The sequence below is a fragment of the Aedes albopictus genome, chromosome 2 (genome assembly GCF_035046485.1).
Source record: "Aedes albopictus strain Foshan chromosome 2, AalbF5, whole genome shotgun sequence".
NCBI classification, from domain to species: Eukaryota; Metazoa; Arthropoda; class Insecta; order Diptera; family Culicidae; genus Aedes; species Aedes albopictus.
Window position 1 is genome coordinate 393,278,888 of NC_085137.1, and position 13,595 is coordinate 393,292,482.

Consider the following 13,595-nt stretch of genomic DNA (forward strand, 5'->3'; position numbering starts at 1 on the left):
GCGGTATCACCCTTGCAAAAACGATCACTCACCCGAGAATATAAAAACACCCGTCGTGGTCATCATAACACCCAACCGTCGCGCAACCTCCTTCCTATGGGTACATCCTGGGTCCGCATGGTTGACCTAGAGAGAAACACATATTAGAATTTTGAAGACTTTCTAAGGTTGGAGTAGTCGATGAAGAGGATCCGTTCCTCGCGGTACCTAGCTCCGGAAAAAAAAAAGAAATATATTAATATCTTCATAATAATTATTAATTACATTATATAATAGCACAGAAAATATTAGTAAGTAGTAGGTTAGTAGCGAAAGCACATTTGTAAATACATAGGTACACTTACGTTTTTCCTCAATTTCTAGTAGAACAGTAGAACGGTGTATATAGTAGCTTTAATCCTCCGGTCAATCGTTTCCAATAAGTGCAGGCCCGTCCGATCCATAGAATCAAATCCTCTCAGGTTCCGCATTACATCAGCAATTCCATCCGCTTAGCTCCGTCAGGTCAATCAGTACCTCTAGATTCGATTGTCCATCATCGCAATTAGAGTCCAGTAGAATGCCACCTTGTTTTGACATCTCCTTTAAGGGGTTCGTCTCCGTTTTAGCCGAATAGTTTTCTTGAAACTAGTCAACTAATTTTATTTCATCCAGCAAGTTTGCAATCACTTCCATAGACCGGTAAAATATAGTATCTAAAGACACCTCCTTTGCAATAAATTAGCAGCTGCATCACACACAAATTTGTAAAAATACACTCCGTTTTTCCTATTTCCGATACGATTGTTAAAATTGCACCAAAACTCAACACCGAAGAAAAATCACTCACTTTTGCTTTTGACAGAAGGAGGTAAACAAAAACCACCCGCTACCACCCAACCCTAGGATAGGATACGACAACTAGTCAGCCCAAAAGAGACCAATTTGGGGACCAATAATCTTAGCAACGCGGAAAAACAAGACAGCAAGCTGTGAAATTAGACAGAGAAGTTGCAGGTGTCACATCCTATCCTAGACCCAACCCTTCCCGCGGTGGATGGGTTACCACCCATTCCAATTCATTCCAATAGGAACTTGATGTTCGAAAACTCTCAGTCACGCCAAAATTTATGCAATAGCCCGTGCGATTTCCGAAACGATAAGAATGAATGCATTTTCAGTATGAATGAGGTAGTTTATTATTAGTCGGAGAATAAGACGAAACATTCTTCCATATTTTTATGGAGTAATTTGCTATTATAGCAACCATTGGAAAAGTGTTCTTTCATAAATGTATGAAGTTATTACACTTGGATTCGTTATCAAGGATATCTTCCATTATGTATGGAGTTATTTGGTTTAGTTAGGGGAGATTGTCTACTGCGTAGCAATATATTAAATATAAGTTGTATGATTGGACTTTTTATGCCTGAAGAATGAATGAGCGCGTTCGTGAATCATCAAATAGCCATCAATTCAAGATAGTTCAAAATTTGAAACGATTGACACTTGTAAATATGTTTTTAGTTTTCACCTTTGTACACTCAAGTTAAATTTTCAAACCTGTACTCCTTTCAAACATTACCGCTTAAATTTAAACTTAGAAAAATTAGTATGGGCGAATGTAACGAATGTAATTGTTACATAGTTTTTTATATTTAATGTTAATAAAGAAATTACACACAAGTTTTTAATATGTTCGTTCAAGTTTGTAGCTGCATACCAGCCTTCACTATGTTGCTTGTATGCTAGCTTGTATGTTGATTTTATCGTTTTAGCCGGTGGTGAGCTCTGTGTGTCATTATTAGAACCAGTCTGAGTTGAATTAATCGGGTTGCATATTCAAGGGCGCATAATCGATAATCCAGCAGCGATGCTCGATTAGCTGCTCGATTGATTTGAAAATTCCTGACCGGATACCATTTTCACCGGATACCTTTTCCAACCAATCAGAATTCAGAGAAATCAATAAAAGAAAAACCGGAAACCAACTTTCAGCCAATCAAAATTCAAAAGACGAAAACAATAGCAGTGGGTCGACTTTGGGGCTTTGATTTATATTCAAAACGAAATTGGAGTTACTCTTGTGGAAACCGTTGGCGAGTGAAGATCAGTTTAGATCAATTTTAAAGGTGTTTAAGCCAAAGTTACTCGCGGGTGATAGCATTTTTGAACGGTGAAGTACGTAAAACTACATAGTGTTTGCAAAATAAGTTGTGACTAATTGTAATACTTTCCCTGACTACGTATAGCTATTTCGTTTTCGGTTTGTGGTTCATTTAAGTAAAAAAGAGTGTCGAGCAAAAATCGGTTGGATATACGGTAAGCTATTTTTTTTATTTGAAAATGTGCGAGTGCTTGGGCATTACAATAGTTACGTTGAACAGGTGCCAAATCCCATTCAACGTGGGTGTTTGGGCAGGAATCCGAGTCCGTACCGTCAGGACACTCGGTCGTCGCTAGGTGGCAAGCAGCCTATCCACACCCATTCCGATTCCGGGGCCTATATAGTCCCGTCGAATCCGCTGTGCGGCCACGCTAGACACGACGATTGGAACCAGGACCGAACAACGAGTGCGTCGACGCCCTGTGTGACCTTCCTACGGTGGAACCATATGCCAGCTGGCCCTCAAGTAAGCCCGTTAGATTTTGCACTCATGAGCTCGAAGAAAATCCCTGTAAATATTGTAAATAGCACAAAGTAAAAGTTAGTTCGTAGTCCTTTAAAGTTTTTGTTTTACACTCTTTCGCCTATTAAATCCTTGAATTAGAATTGAATTTGCATTTTTTTTACTTCGTAGTTTGGGAATAGTTTTAGAATTAGTTTTGGGGTTCGTTTCTTGATTTCTTTCGTTATACTTTCACTAGTGACCGTGCGTCTCCATAAAGTGCTCGAATTTCGTTAGAAAAGGTAAGAGTAAATTTAAGTGGTTTTTGCTATTGGTATAAGTGAATTTATTTGAGTCTTAAGGTAAGAAGTTGGGTCTCCGGTATTGTAATTGTTCTTTGAGTTAGAGATTGATTGGTGAAGTGAACTGTGGAGTTTGGGAAATCCTACCTGCCCTGACATAGGAGTTTTTTGGCCGGACTTAAACCGTACCAGTGGCCCTTCGCAAGAAGGTGGCGCTTAAGTCACTGAGTACCAGTAACCGAACCCGTAGTTTTCCTTGCTTTTTGGACCTCGAACTAAGGAGAAGGTTACATAGGTAAGTGGCCACCGGTTTCCCTCAACGGAAAAAAATCGGCCCGAGCATCAATGGCAGCAACAGCGTGCACTCCCGGCGTTACCATGACTACTGCTATCATAGGAAAGGTTTCCCAAGAATCACGGTACCTTACACAGGAGGGAGGTACCATAGATAGTTTTGCGGAAAATTTTCGCTGAGTTGCCGCTGTGCATTGGGTATAACTATCCCCAATGTGTGTACTGTACACATACACACATACGGTCGTTGAAAACGCCATGCTTTTACGTTTTACCTTTGCCAGCTCGCGGGGGTGGGGCGGGGTGGTAAGCAAACAAAGGATTACCTACCCGGGCTTAAGCTTAGTTTTATGCAATGCATAGGAAAAATATCCTATTCTTACAGCATCGCCGTACGAGCGCTGTTTTTGTTTTCATTTGGCATATATTTTGTGGGGCCGTGCTTTGTGCCTTCCGCTAGATGCCACCGTTGTTTTCGTCGTCGTCCTTGCTAGGTTTGTGATTATCGCTAGGATTTATGGCGTTTTCCGTTTTGAGAATCTCTCAAAATTGGAACTGAAGGGGGGACGGGGCACTATGGAAATCATCAGGTTTTGCCGGATAATAGTGCCCTGGAATATTTTACAAGTGGCTTTGTGTTGCATGGGAATTGATGCGTTCGAGGAAGACTGTTTTTCAATTGAGTGTGCTGTGTGATAATTATGATATTGATGCTAATGACAATCTTACATTCTCTTTTATTTGATTTTTCTTTTAAATTTTGGTTCAGGCTAAGGCCAGCTTTCACTAAAATACAAAAAGGAGTCGACTTTCAATCATTTTCGCAAGGTTTTACTCCATCTACCCAACAACAAATACAGCCGCTCCAAGAACTTTATGGGAAAACGTTTCAAAGCACACCGATTCAAATTTTCCGATTTTTATATCTATCATCCGTGGGACAGATCTTATGTCTCGGTAGTGAATACTAAACAGTAGTGTATTTTGCCACAGTACTTGTAGCAGACCTTACACGGAGAAATCAAACTACCTAATTTTTGGGTCGATTTTACTCAAAGCTGAGTATATCGAATAAACTAGTTACCCAAAATTAGGTTGTTTTCCCTCTTTCCCTCACCGATGTTGTCAAAAACAAACAGAGATGCATCTACCCAACGGGGGTCCTTGAGCCCAATAAGCCAATTTTGGGTAAATACAGGTTTACTCAAATTTGGGTTGAATGAGGGGGGGTCTTAGGTTGAATTTACCTACTCTTAAGTAAATGTTTTTGCTGGAGGTGAAGGCAATTTACCTAGTGTGAGTTTAGTCGATTTACTCAAATTTGGCTTATTGGGCCGAACTATGGGATTGCGTCAAAAGAACTCAATTTTGGGTAGTTTGGCGGTTCCGTGTACACATCCTCGATGTGTATTCAACTGAGGTGGCTGTTGTCACGACGCTGAGACTGTGGACACGCCCACAACGAAACGGCAAAGAACTCAGACGCCCCAGCACATCAAAACTCACGTGGATGCATACGTTCGGAGAACTGGATCGCCACATTTAGCCAACATAGTACAAGCATTTGCAGTACAAGTACAAGTACAAGTACAAGTACAAGTACAAGTACAAGTACAAGTACAAGTACAAGTACAAGTACAAGTACAAGGAGAATTGGTCAACAAGATTAGTACGTCTTGTTGCTAAATCCAACAAAACTCCGAGATCTCATAGAACCATGTGAAACCATGGTGTGAATGTTTTTGCGAAACAAAATCCCCAAGAATATGTCATGTTCAAAAAATAAAAGGGGACAACAAGGAACGATCTCACCGGATACTCCCATTTAGCTGGTTTTTGGTTTGCCTTTGGTTGCAGCATTCAATAGACCAAGAACGCCCCTCAAACCATATCGCATGTTAACTCGTTCTGACCAATCTCTGAGTCTCTAGTCGTCGAACAAAGGATAAACGGAAAACAATCGAAAAAGTTACTGAATCTCGTAAAGTTTGCTTCATCCTGCGTACACAAACTCGAAATGACGACGGACGGTACGAATGACTGCTCGCTCCAAATAACATCCAAATCTTCCGCGCACAATGTTTACTTTTTGCTCCGACTAATCAACTCCCGGCAAGCAAACTTCCGAATCTTCAATACATAATGTTTACTTTTCGCGCCATCCAACCAACGCTCGACAAGCGAACTTCTGAATCTTCTGCGCACAATGCAATGTTTACTTTTCGCGCTCCCTAACCTACTCAAGGCAATCGAACTTTCGAATCTTCTGCGGTCAATGTTTACTTTTTGCTTCGACTAACTTACTGTTGGTAAGCGATCTTCCGAACTTCCACGCACAATGTTTACTTTTCGCGTCGACTTAGCAACTTCCGGCAAACGAGCTTCCGAACCTTCCACGCTCAATGTTTACATTTCACGCTAATTAACCAACTGTCGGAAAGCGAACTTACGACTTTTCAGCGCACAATGTTTACTTTTCTCGACGCCTAATCAATAGGTACTCGACAAGCGAACTGCCGAATCTTCTGCGCACAGTGATTACTTTTCGCGCTGACTAATCAACTCCCGGCAAGCGAACTTCCAAATCGTGCATAATTTTCGACCATGAGCGGATGGTGGTCAGCAAGAAGACCCCACGCAGCTACTACAGTCCACCACTTATCTTCTTCCGAAGGACCAAACACAGCAGTTCCAGTAAAGTACTGCGTGCGACGCCACGCAGTAGACGTTCTATATCCTGCATAGGCGCAGACCACTGATCTGTACTGGTGCCGGTTAAGAACGAGGAACTCGCAGCTGCCCTTAAGCAGCAGTGTGAGATAGATGTATCAAGTACATCGATCCACCAGCCGCGAAATGACCCGTCAGACACTCAGATCGCCGTAGTTATGCTTCCAGTAGGGGAGTCTGCTAAAAAGACGACTGAAGTCGGGAAGATCTGAGTTAGCTGGTTGGTAAGTCGACTCCAGCATCTATGAGCCACCACCGCGTGCATCATATACTTTGAGCAAGACCACAAGTCGTGGGCGTGAAAAGGTCCTGAGGAAGCGCCTAATTTTCTCGGCGAATAGGTACACGTGGATGACTACACAGCCGGCAATAGCGCAGGTAACACAGTTGAATCTAAACTACTATGAGGTCACATAACCGTTGCTGTGGCAGTCAGTCTTAGAGTCAGGTCATCTACAGATATCACATTACAAGCGAACCCGTACGCAGTCCTCCCCGACAATAGATATTGGTTGACGAATAAGGCCAACTTAGCGGCGATCTGTAGAACTGGTTGTTCTACAGTTCAAGAGATAGTTTTCACATCGAACGAGGGCTTCGCAATAGCGAAGATCAACGGGGAGTATTACTGCAGATGCTAAGCCCTTCCAGGTGGCCGATTGATTAGTTTTCGTCCATGCTAGATTCGCTATATGTACAGTGAACTGGTGGGAATGAGTGCGCTGATCATCGGAGGAGACTTCAACGCCTTGGGGTAACCGCTTGGAGATTTGGTTTTATGGCCATACTGAACGTGGATGTCGCGAACGACGTTGACTAAAAGCTTTGCAATAGCGAAGATCAGAAGGATATACTACTGCAGCTAGTCTTTATGCCCCACCAGGTGGCTGATAGACTGGTTCTCATCCATGCCAGATTCGCTCTTCAGCTCACTGGTGGGATTGAGATGGTCATCAGTGGAGACTTCAACACCTGGGCCACCTGGAGTAGCCGCTGGACCTACACAAGAGACTTCAGTAGATCGGCTCCAGAGGCACGTTCTCCTCCATATGGCCAACTTGTGCCTTCGCAAGAGAACCACTTAGATTTGTTCGAATCTATGACAAGGATGTGACCTGCTGGAGATCGGGTCCGAACCATAACTCAGACTGGAGGGGTGCATACATGGTGATCTTCATCTGGTGATTCAGTACAAGGTTGAACACGAATGAAGCCGGCCACATCCAAGGGTTATCGATAGCCATCACCCATCATGTATGACTGACTTCGATAAGCCGGCAATTGTGGAGTGATTGCTCGTGGAGGGAAATACCAACGACCAATCTTGTCGGAGCTCTAAGCCGTGCGTACGACACCGCAATGCCAAGACGATCGTTATCCAAGAATAGGCGCTGACTAGTGTACTGGTGATCTCTAGACCTCGCAGGGCTCCATGCATCGTGTCCAAGGGTTAGGAGAAGGAGGCAAAGAGCTTGCACAGGTGAAGGTAGAACGGGGATTAGTGAGACCTACAGGATGGTTTAACTGGCACTGAAAAAGGCGATTAACCCTTTGAATCCGGAAGTTTTCCAGCGTTATTAAGGAACTTTTTCAGTTGTTTTGGTGCTCAATAACATAAAAAGGGTACAATAGCATGCAGAATATTTTTCCGGATATCCTAGGTTATCCAAACTATTCGTGAGTTTACATCCTAAAGTCTACGGGTGTAACGGTAATTTCTCTACAACTTCAATAATTTGTAACTTCCAATACAAAGCTACGATTTGTAATTTTTCATGTCCAGTAAGTCCTCTGAAGTTCAAAAGACAGTATCAGATCAGTCGGGATATCCTAGGTCATCCAAACTGTTCTTGAGTTTAGATCCTTAAGTCTACGGGTGTAACGGTAACTTCTTTCAGTATACAAAGGTACGATTTGTAATCTATCATGTCCAGTGAGTCTTCTGAAAATTCAATAGACAGTATCAGATCTGTTGGGATATTCGCGGTCATCCAAACTATTCTTGAGTTTAGATCCTAAAGTCTAAGTGTGTAACGGTAACTTCTTTTAGTATACAAAGCTACGATTTGTAATCTATCATGTCCATTAAGTCTTCTGAAAGGTTAATTGGCAGTATAAAATCCATCGGGATATCCTAGGTCATCCGAACCTTTCCTGAGTTTAGATCCTTTAGTCTACGGGTGTAAAGGTAACTTCTTCCATTATACCAAAGCGACGTAATCTATCATGTGCAATAAGTCTTCTGAAAGTTCAATAGACAGTATCAGATCTGTCGGGTTATCCCAGGTCATCCAAACTGTTTTTGAGTATAAATCCTAATGTCTAATTGTGTAACATTACTATCTGAAACGAAATCGCCTCATGTCGCCGCCGTAAAGCTGTTGGAGCGGAATCTTCTGTCGAAGCTCACGTTCTATACCAATAGGCCAGATGACACTGGGCTTTCGGATAACCAGTTCTGCGGAGTTGTCACTCTAGACGTGAAGATCACGTTCAGAAGTGTCAGCTGGGCCTGGATAGCCTATGCTGGATACTCGAGAGCTATTTCCAGAACAGGGTGCTCCTCTATGGCACCGAGGAATGAGAGAGGAGATGTAACATCATCGCAGGGGAACCTCTGGGGTCAATCATGGGTCCAGTACTATGGAACTCTGTGTATTACTGTGTATTGAGGCTCATATTACCTGCGGGTGCAAAACTAGTTGGTTTTGCCGACGACATTACCCGCGTGGTTAAAAGTCAGTAGGAGGAAGAAGCGTCACCGTTATCTAGGCACTATGTGTCTCCCAGACACAGCGTTTGCAGGCATATTTCGTAGAAACCCAAGACCACGCCAATAATAATTGAATGAAACAATGAATGCATGATGTATTGGTGAGCTTGTTCCATATTATTATCAGTGAAACTGATAAAATTCTGGTGAATCTCTTGAATAAAATTCATCTGAAATTGTTTGTTGATTGTTAAGGTTTAGTTTAGATAAAAAAAATTGATAGAAACTGTTGGTGTTCTCCTATCTATGTATAAAACTTGCCACTATGACAAGCCGGCTAGCATACAGTTTTCAGCACAGCTACGGTCAAACGCCCTATTGATGAAACTACTGTCGTCGTTCAGCTCGGAGTCTGCATTATGCAACAAATCCCCGTATGTGCTTCGGCAGCATGTAACAATTTCCCTGCAGTAGGCACCCACATCACCCCCGCGCCGAACCCCCGCACACCGGTGATATGCATCTATCACTATAGAGGTACCAGAAGCTGCTCTCTTTACTTTCTGCTGCTTACTTCCGGTCGTTGGTATTTGTTTCGTCGGCCGGGGTTGCACCGTTCTACGTTGCTACTGAGGTGCGTTGCGTGGTGCTACTGCTGCTACTGTATGCTGATGATGATCATCACGATGATGAGGTACATGCACCTCTTCTCTATGTGGGTCAAAGGAGCGAACACGGCGCTGCAGGAGCACTAGGTATGGGTGTGCCACCGCGCCGTGTGGTGGCTCTTGTGTGACGATGACGAGCTTTTGCACAGCTCCTACGACGGTAATGATTACGAAACTCTTCGAGGGGGGAGGGGTGGTTGTTTGAAACGCTCCGGTAAATTGTAGCTCCGAGGGTTGTAAGTGAATCTAAATGAATTGTGCGAGGGCTGATGGGGTTCGAAGATGTAGGGGGTCTCGGCTGAATTACACGTCAAATTAATTTCGCGTCGTTTGATGTTATTTTCATTTACCTTTTGAAGACTTTTGAACTATCTAGCGTATTGTGAAGTTTTGAAATGCGGGGGATATTTAGCTGGTGAAGGTACGAAGAATTTGTCGTGAGGAGAATTTATTACTTTTTTTTCTCTTGAGTCAGTTTTCCTGGTGGGACTTCAGTTAATGAGAAAGTTCGTAAAGTAATGGGTAATATTGAAAACTACAAAAGGTCACAAAGTGTGGCGATGTAGATGGGGCAAAGATTTCTGAGACAAAACACAATTTGCAATCGTTCAATTTCCATCAGCCATCAAAAATCCAATTAGATAGAAGAAAAGAGCTCGCCAGATTTAAGCTAATCTTTCCTCCGTCAATTGTCACATCCATTCCACTTCGATTCGTCCTGATAAAGTCATTTCACTGTATAGGACAACATCAGATCCCTCGTGTACCTATCTAACGTCAGTGGAGGTGGTAACCCATGTCACTCTCGTCTCATTCCGGCGACGCCAGTATTGATATTCGAAATCGTACTGTAGTTCAATATGTACTGAGGAAAAGAAAAACAATAATCTACTTAACAGGCGTAATGCCTGTATCGTGTTTTTTTTGAAATACAAAAGTTTATTCCATGTTATATCGTAACTTGTTTTGTCAATTATAAAATGATTCCACTACCTTTCGGCATTTCCTACTCAGAAAAAAAAATATCATAAAAATTGTCTCCCTTTAACGCATCTGTCGCATCATCCGGAGTGGTGGTGGGCAATCGCCCCAATCGCAATCGGATTCGACGAGCACATCGCACTTTTCACTTTTCCAACCGACTGCAAATCGAATCTAATCCAGCGCTAGCTGGCATCAATTGTGCACCGCATTGCTGGGTCTCCGGCGGTCCGGGAGTTCAGCATGCTTCGTTGGTGGATTGGCAACCGAAGGTTGGATGTTCCTGATCCGATAGGGATGACAAAAGTGTAATTCAATTGCATCTGATGACCTACCAACAACATTACATAGCTTTGAGGAAGTTGTGAAAACCGTCTTAAAACCTCAACGGATTTTTTACCAAATTTTGGTTTTATAGTTATCATACAGTGCGGCGCTACACTTTAGCGTGCAAGAAAGGCAAACACTTTCAATTTGGTTTTATAATAGTTTTAAGAACCTACATAAATCTAGTTGACTTAGAATCTGTCGTTTATTTTTAAATTGTTCTATAAAGGAGCCTCATATCTTTATCCGATTGGATCGGAAGCAGTGAAGAAGCAAATCAGTCGTTTCCTCCTGTGCCCATCACTGTGATAGGATTGGTTCCGTATCGTTGGAATCCTTGCACTGCCTTCGGAGCGCTCTTCAAGAGGGTTGACTGATTTTCCCATTTTTTTTCACCCTGAATTATTTTTATATTATTTGGAACGAAAATCAATTCCTTCCGGTATTTTCTTCTATGCTGTGCTCGTGTCGTAGAGGTGCGGAAACGAAACGAACAGTGGTTCTACGGGATAAAAGTCACTCCGTCCCGCAGTAGTCCCGAGGTTGGTCGTTCTGAAGCGGCAGCGGCGAAATACGTTCCGACACATTGACATTCATATTCGATCGTCATTGGCGGATGAAGTGATTCAGTCGTACGGTAGTCTTTCTTGAAGTGGTTTGCGAGGCTAGTGGTACATGCGTCGCGTCGCCGCGTACATATGCTTTCGCGTTATTCTGCAATGCTGCTGCGGAATGGAATTTATCGCAACATATTCATCGGAGCTGATAGGACAAGAATTCTGAACGGAATATTGGATGACGTGTTGGAAAAGAACAAAAAATGAATATAAAGAGCAATATTTCTTCAATAAATGGCCCTGGAATTAGATTTTTAATAATGTTTTCAAGTTTATGTTGAAGTTTTTCAAATAAAGACAAAAAACAAAAACCCTAATTAATCCACCTAGCGGTGATGGTGCCTTCCTCGTGCCCTAAAAACCCCATTTCAACAAAACTCATGTTGATGAATATCGCACTTTCATATACTTAATGAAAATCCATTTCATGGCACCAGAAATCATATCGTTTATCTGGCTTTTGATGTTTGAGCCTTAGACTCTTAAAAAAGAACCGCAATTTGTGAATTTTGTGCTGCCATTTTGGACTAAAGTCCGCCATCTTGGAAATTCTGGTCGCAATCTAACATTCTAGATCGCCATCTTAAATATTGCCACTTTTGGACTCTGGGCATCTTCTATATAACAAATATACCCATATTTTATGATTTCAGAGCCTATAACTTCATTAAACAACCACTATCTTAAACTTGGAGCCGCCAACTTGGATGTTCTGGTCGCCATTTTTGGACTACGGACATCTTCTCCTTATCAAATATATATTACGTGGTTTGAAGGCCTAATATTCAATAAAACAGCCATTATCTTGAATTTTGAGCCACCATCTTGGATTTTTAACCGCAAACATGTATATTCTGGTCCTGGTAACCATTTTTGGAGTCCGGTCTTCTTCCTCATACTAGGCCAGTCACTATTTTTAGACTCTGGACATCTGATGGGGCATGGTGGGGCTTGGTTCAGTTTTATATACGGCCAGTTCTACCGGTGCCAGTAAGGATCACCGAAATGGCCATAACTCCGGAACGCCTTGACCGATCCGGATCATTTTCAATAGCAAACAATGCGGTAATATTCCTGTTCGATTAGAGCTAAAACCCGTAAAATCGGCCAATGGAAAGTGCCTTGAAAGTGAGTAAACTTATTTTGCGCACAGACATACATACAAACACACATACATACACACATACAGAAACCATCTCAATTCGTCGAACTGAGTTGATTGGTATATGTGACTTGATCCTCCGAGCCTTTTTTTCATCAAATAGTTTTTTAAGTGAACATATAGCCTTTCAAGTACACTTAGTGTACGACAAAGGCAAAAAAACCTTTTCTTTTTCTTTCTTTTTTTTTGTTTCTCGTACACTAAGTGTACTGGAAAGGTTAAATGTTCACTCCAAAAACTATTTTTCTGTAGACATGCCAATCGACTCAGTTCGATGAATTGAGCTGATGACTGTATGTGCGTATGTATGTATGTCTGTGCGCCAGAAAAGCTCACTCACTTTTAGGATACTTCCCATCGGTCGATTTTAAAGATTTTAGCAGAAATCAAACCGGAATTTAACCGCATGGTTTGCTATAGAAAATGGTCCGGGTTTGTCAAGGTGTTCTGGAGTTCTGAAGGCACATCAAATTGCGTCGATTTTTGTTACCTTTAGCAAAGTTGACGAGTTTTGTGCGGAAATCATCAATATGACGTCGGCCCAAAATTCAAGATGTCGACCTAAAATCTAAGATGGCGGCCCAAAACTCAAGAAGGTGGCTGTTTTAAGACGTTTCAGGCAACAATTCAAGAGTCTCGAGTATACCAAAGTGGCGAATCCTTGTCGTTTTGACAGGTCTCCTGCTCGATTGGAACTATGGGGATGACAGTAAATCGACTGTTCCAATTTTGACGTTTCTCCTCTTTGTTTTATCCAGGCTCGTTATCAACAATATGACCCTACAACATGGGTATAATTGATATGGAGAAGAAGTCCGGAATTCAAAAAAGGTGACCAGGATATACAAGATGATGGCGTAAATGCAAGATAGCGACCCATAATTAAATGTGGAGACTGTTTTAAACAATGCTAGGCTAAAAAAAACTAAGCAATGTGGGTTTATAGTATGGGGTTTTACGACTGGAAACTTGATGGAAAGGGGCTTTCTCAGTCTTCGAATCGAGAACGTTTTTTATATCCATTCCTGAAGTTTCGGCCTGGGGATTTGGTTTTTTTTTTCAAGGGTCGTAGTGTCTACCGTTTATCGTTTTAGGGTTTTTTGCATAAAGAATACTCTTCTGGGTGGCTTTTAATGTATACGTGTTGATATTTTACGATAACGTGCATCTACAGCCGGCTTTCTGACCCCATTGAAACTAATTTGAAGCTCAA

The 13,595-nt window shown here is 42.1% G+C and overlaps 1 protein-coding gene and 1 long non-coding RNA gene across 3 annotated transcripts in view; one reads left to right on the forward strand and one right to left on the reverse strand.

The window, feature by feature from the left end:
- LOC109404936 (protein still life, isoform SIF type 1) overlaps nt 1-13,595 on the reverse strand; it is a 417,832-nt gene that overhangs the window by 76,031 nt on the left and 328,206 nt on the right. The gene's annotated exons all lie outside the window — the stretch shown is intronic.
- LOC115264554 (uncharacterized) lies at nt 1,074-3,181 on the forward strand. Its single transcript, XR_009997194.1, has 3 exons — nt 1,074-2,160; nt 2,232-2,301; nt 2,367-3,181. It is a non-coding gene; the product is annotated as an uncharacterized LOC115264554 (long non-coding RNA).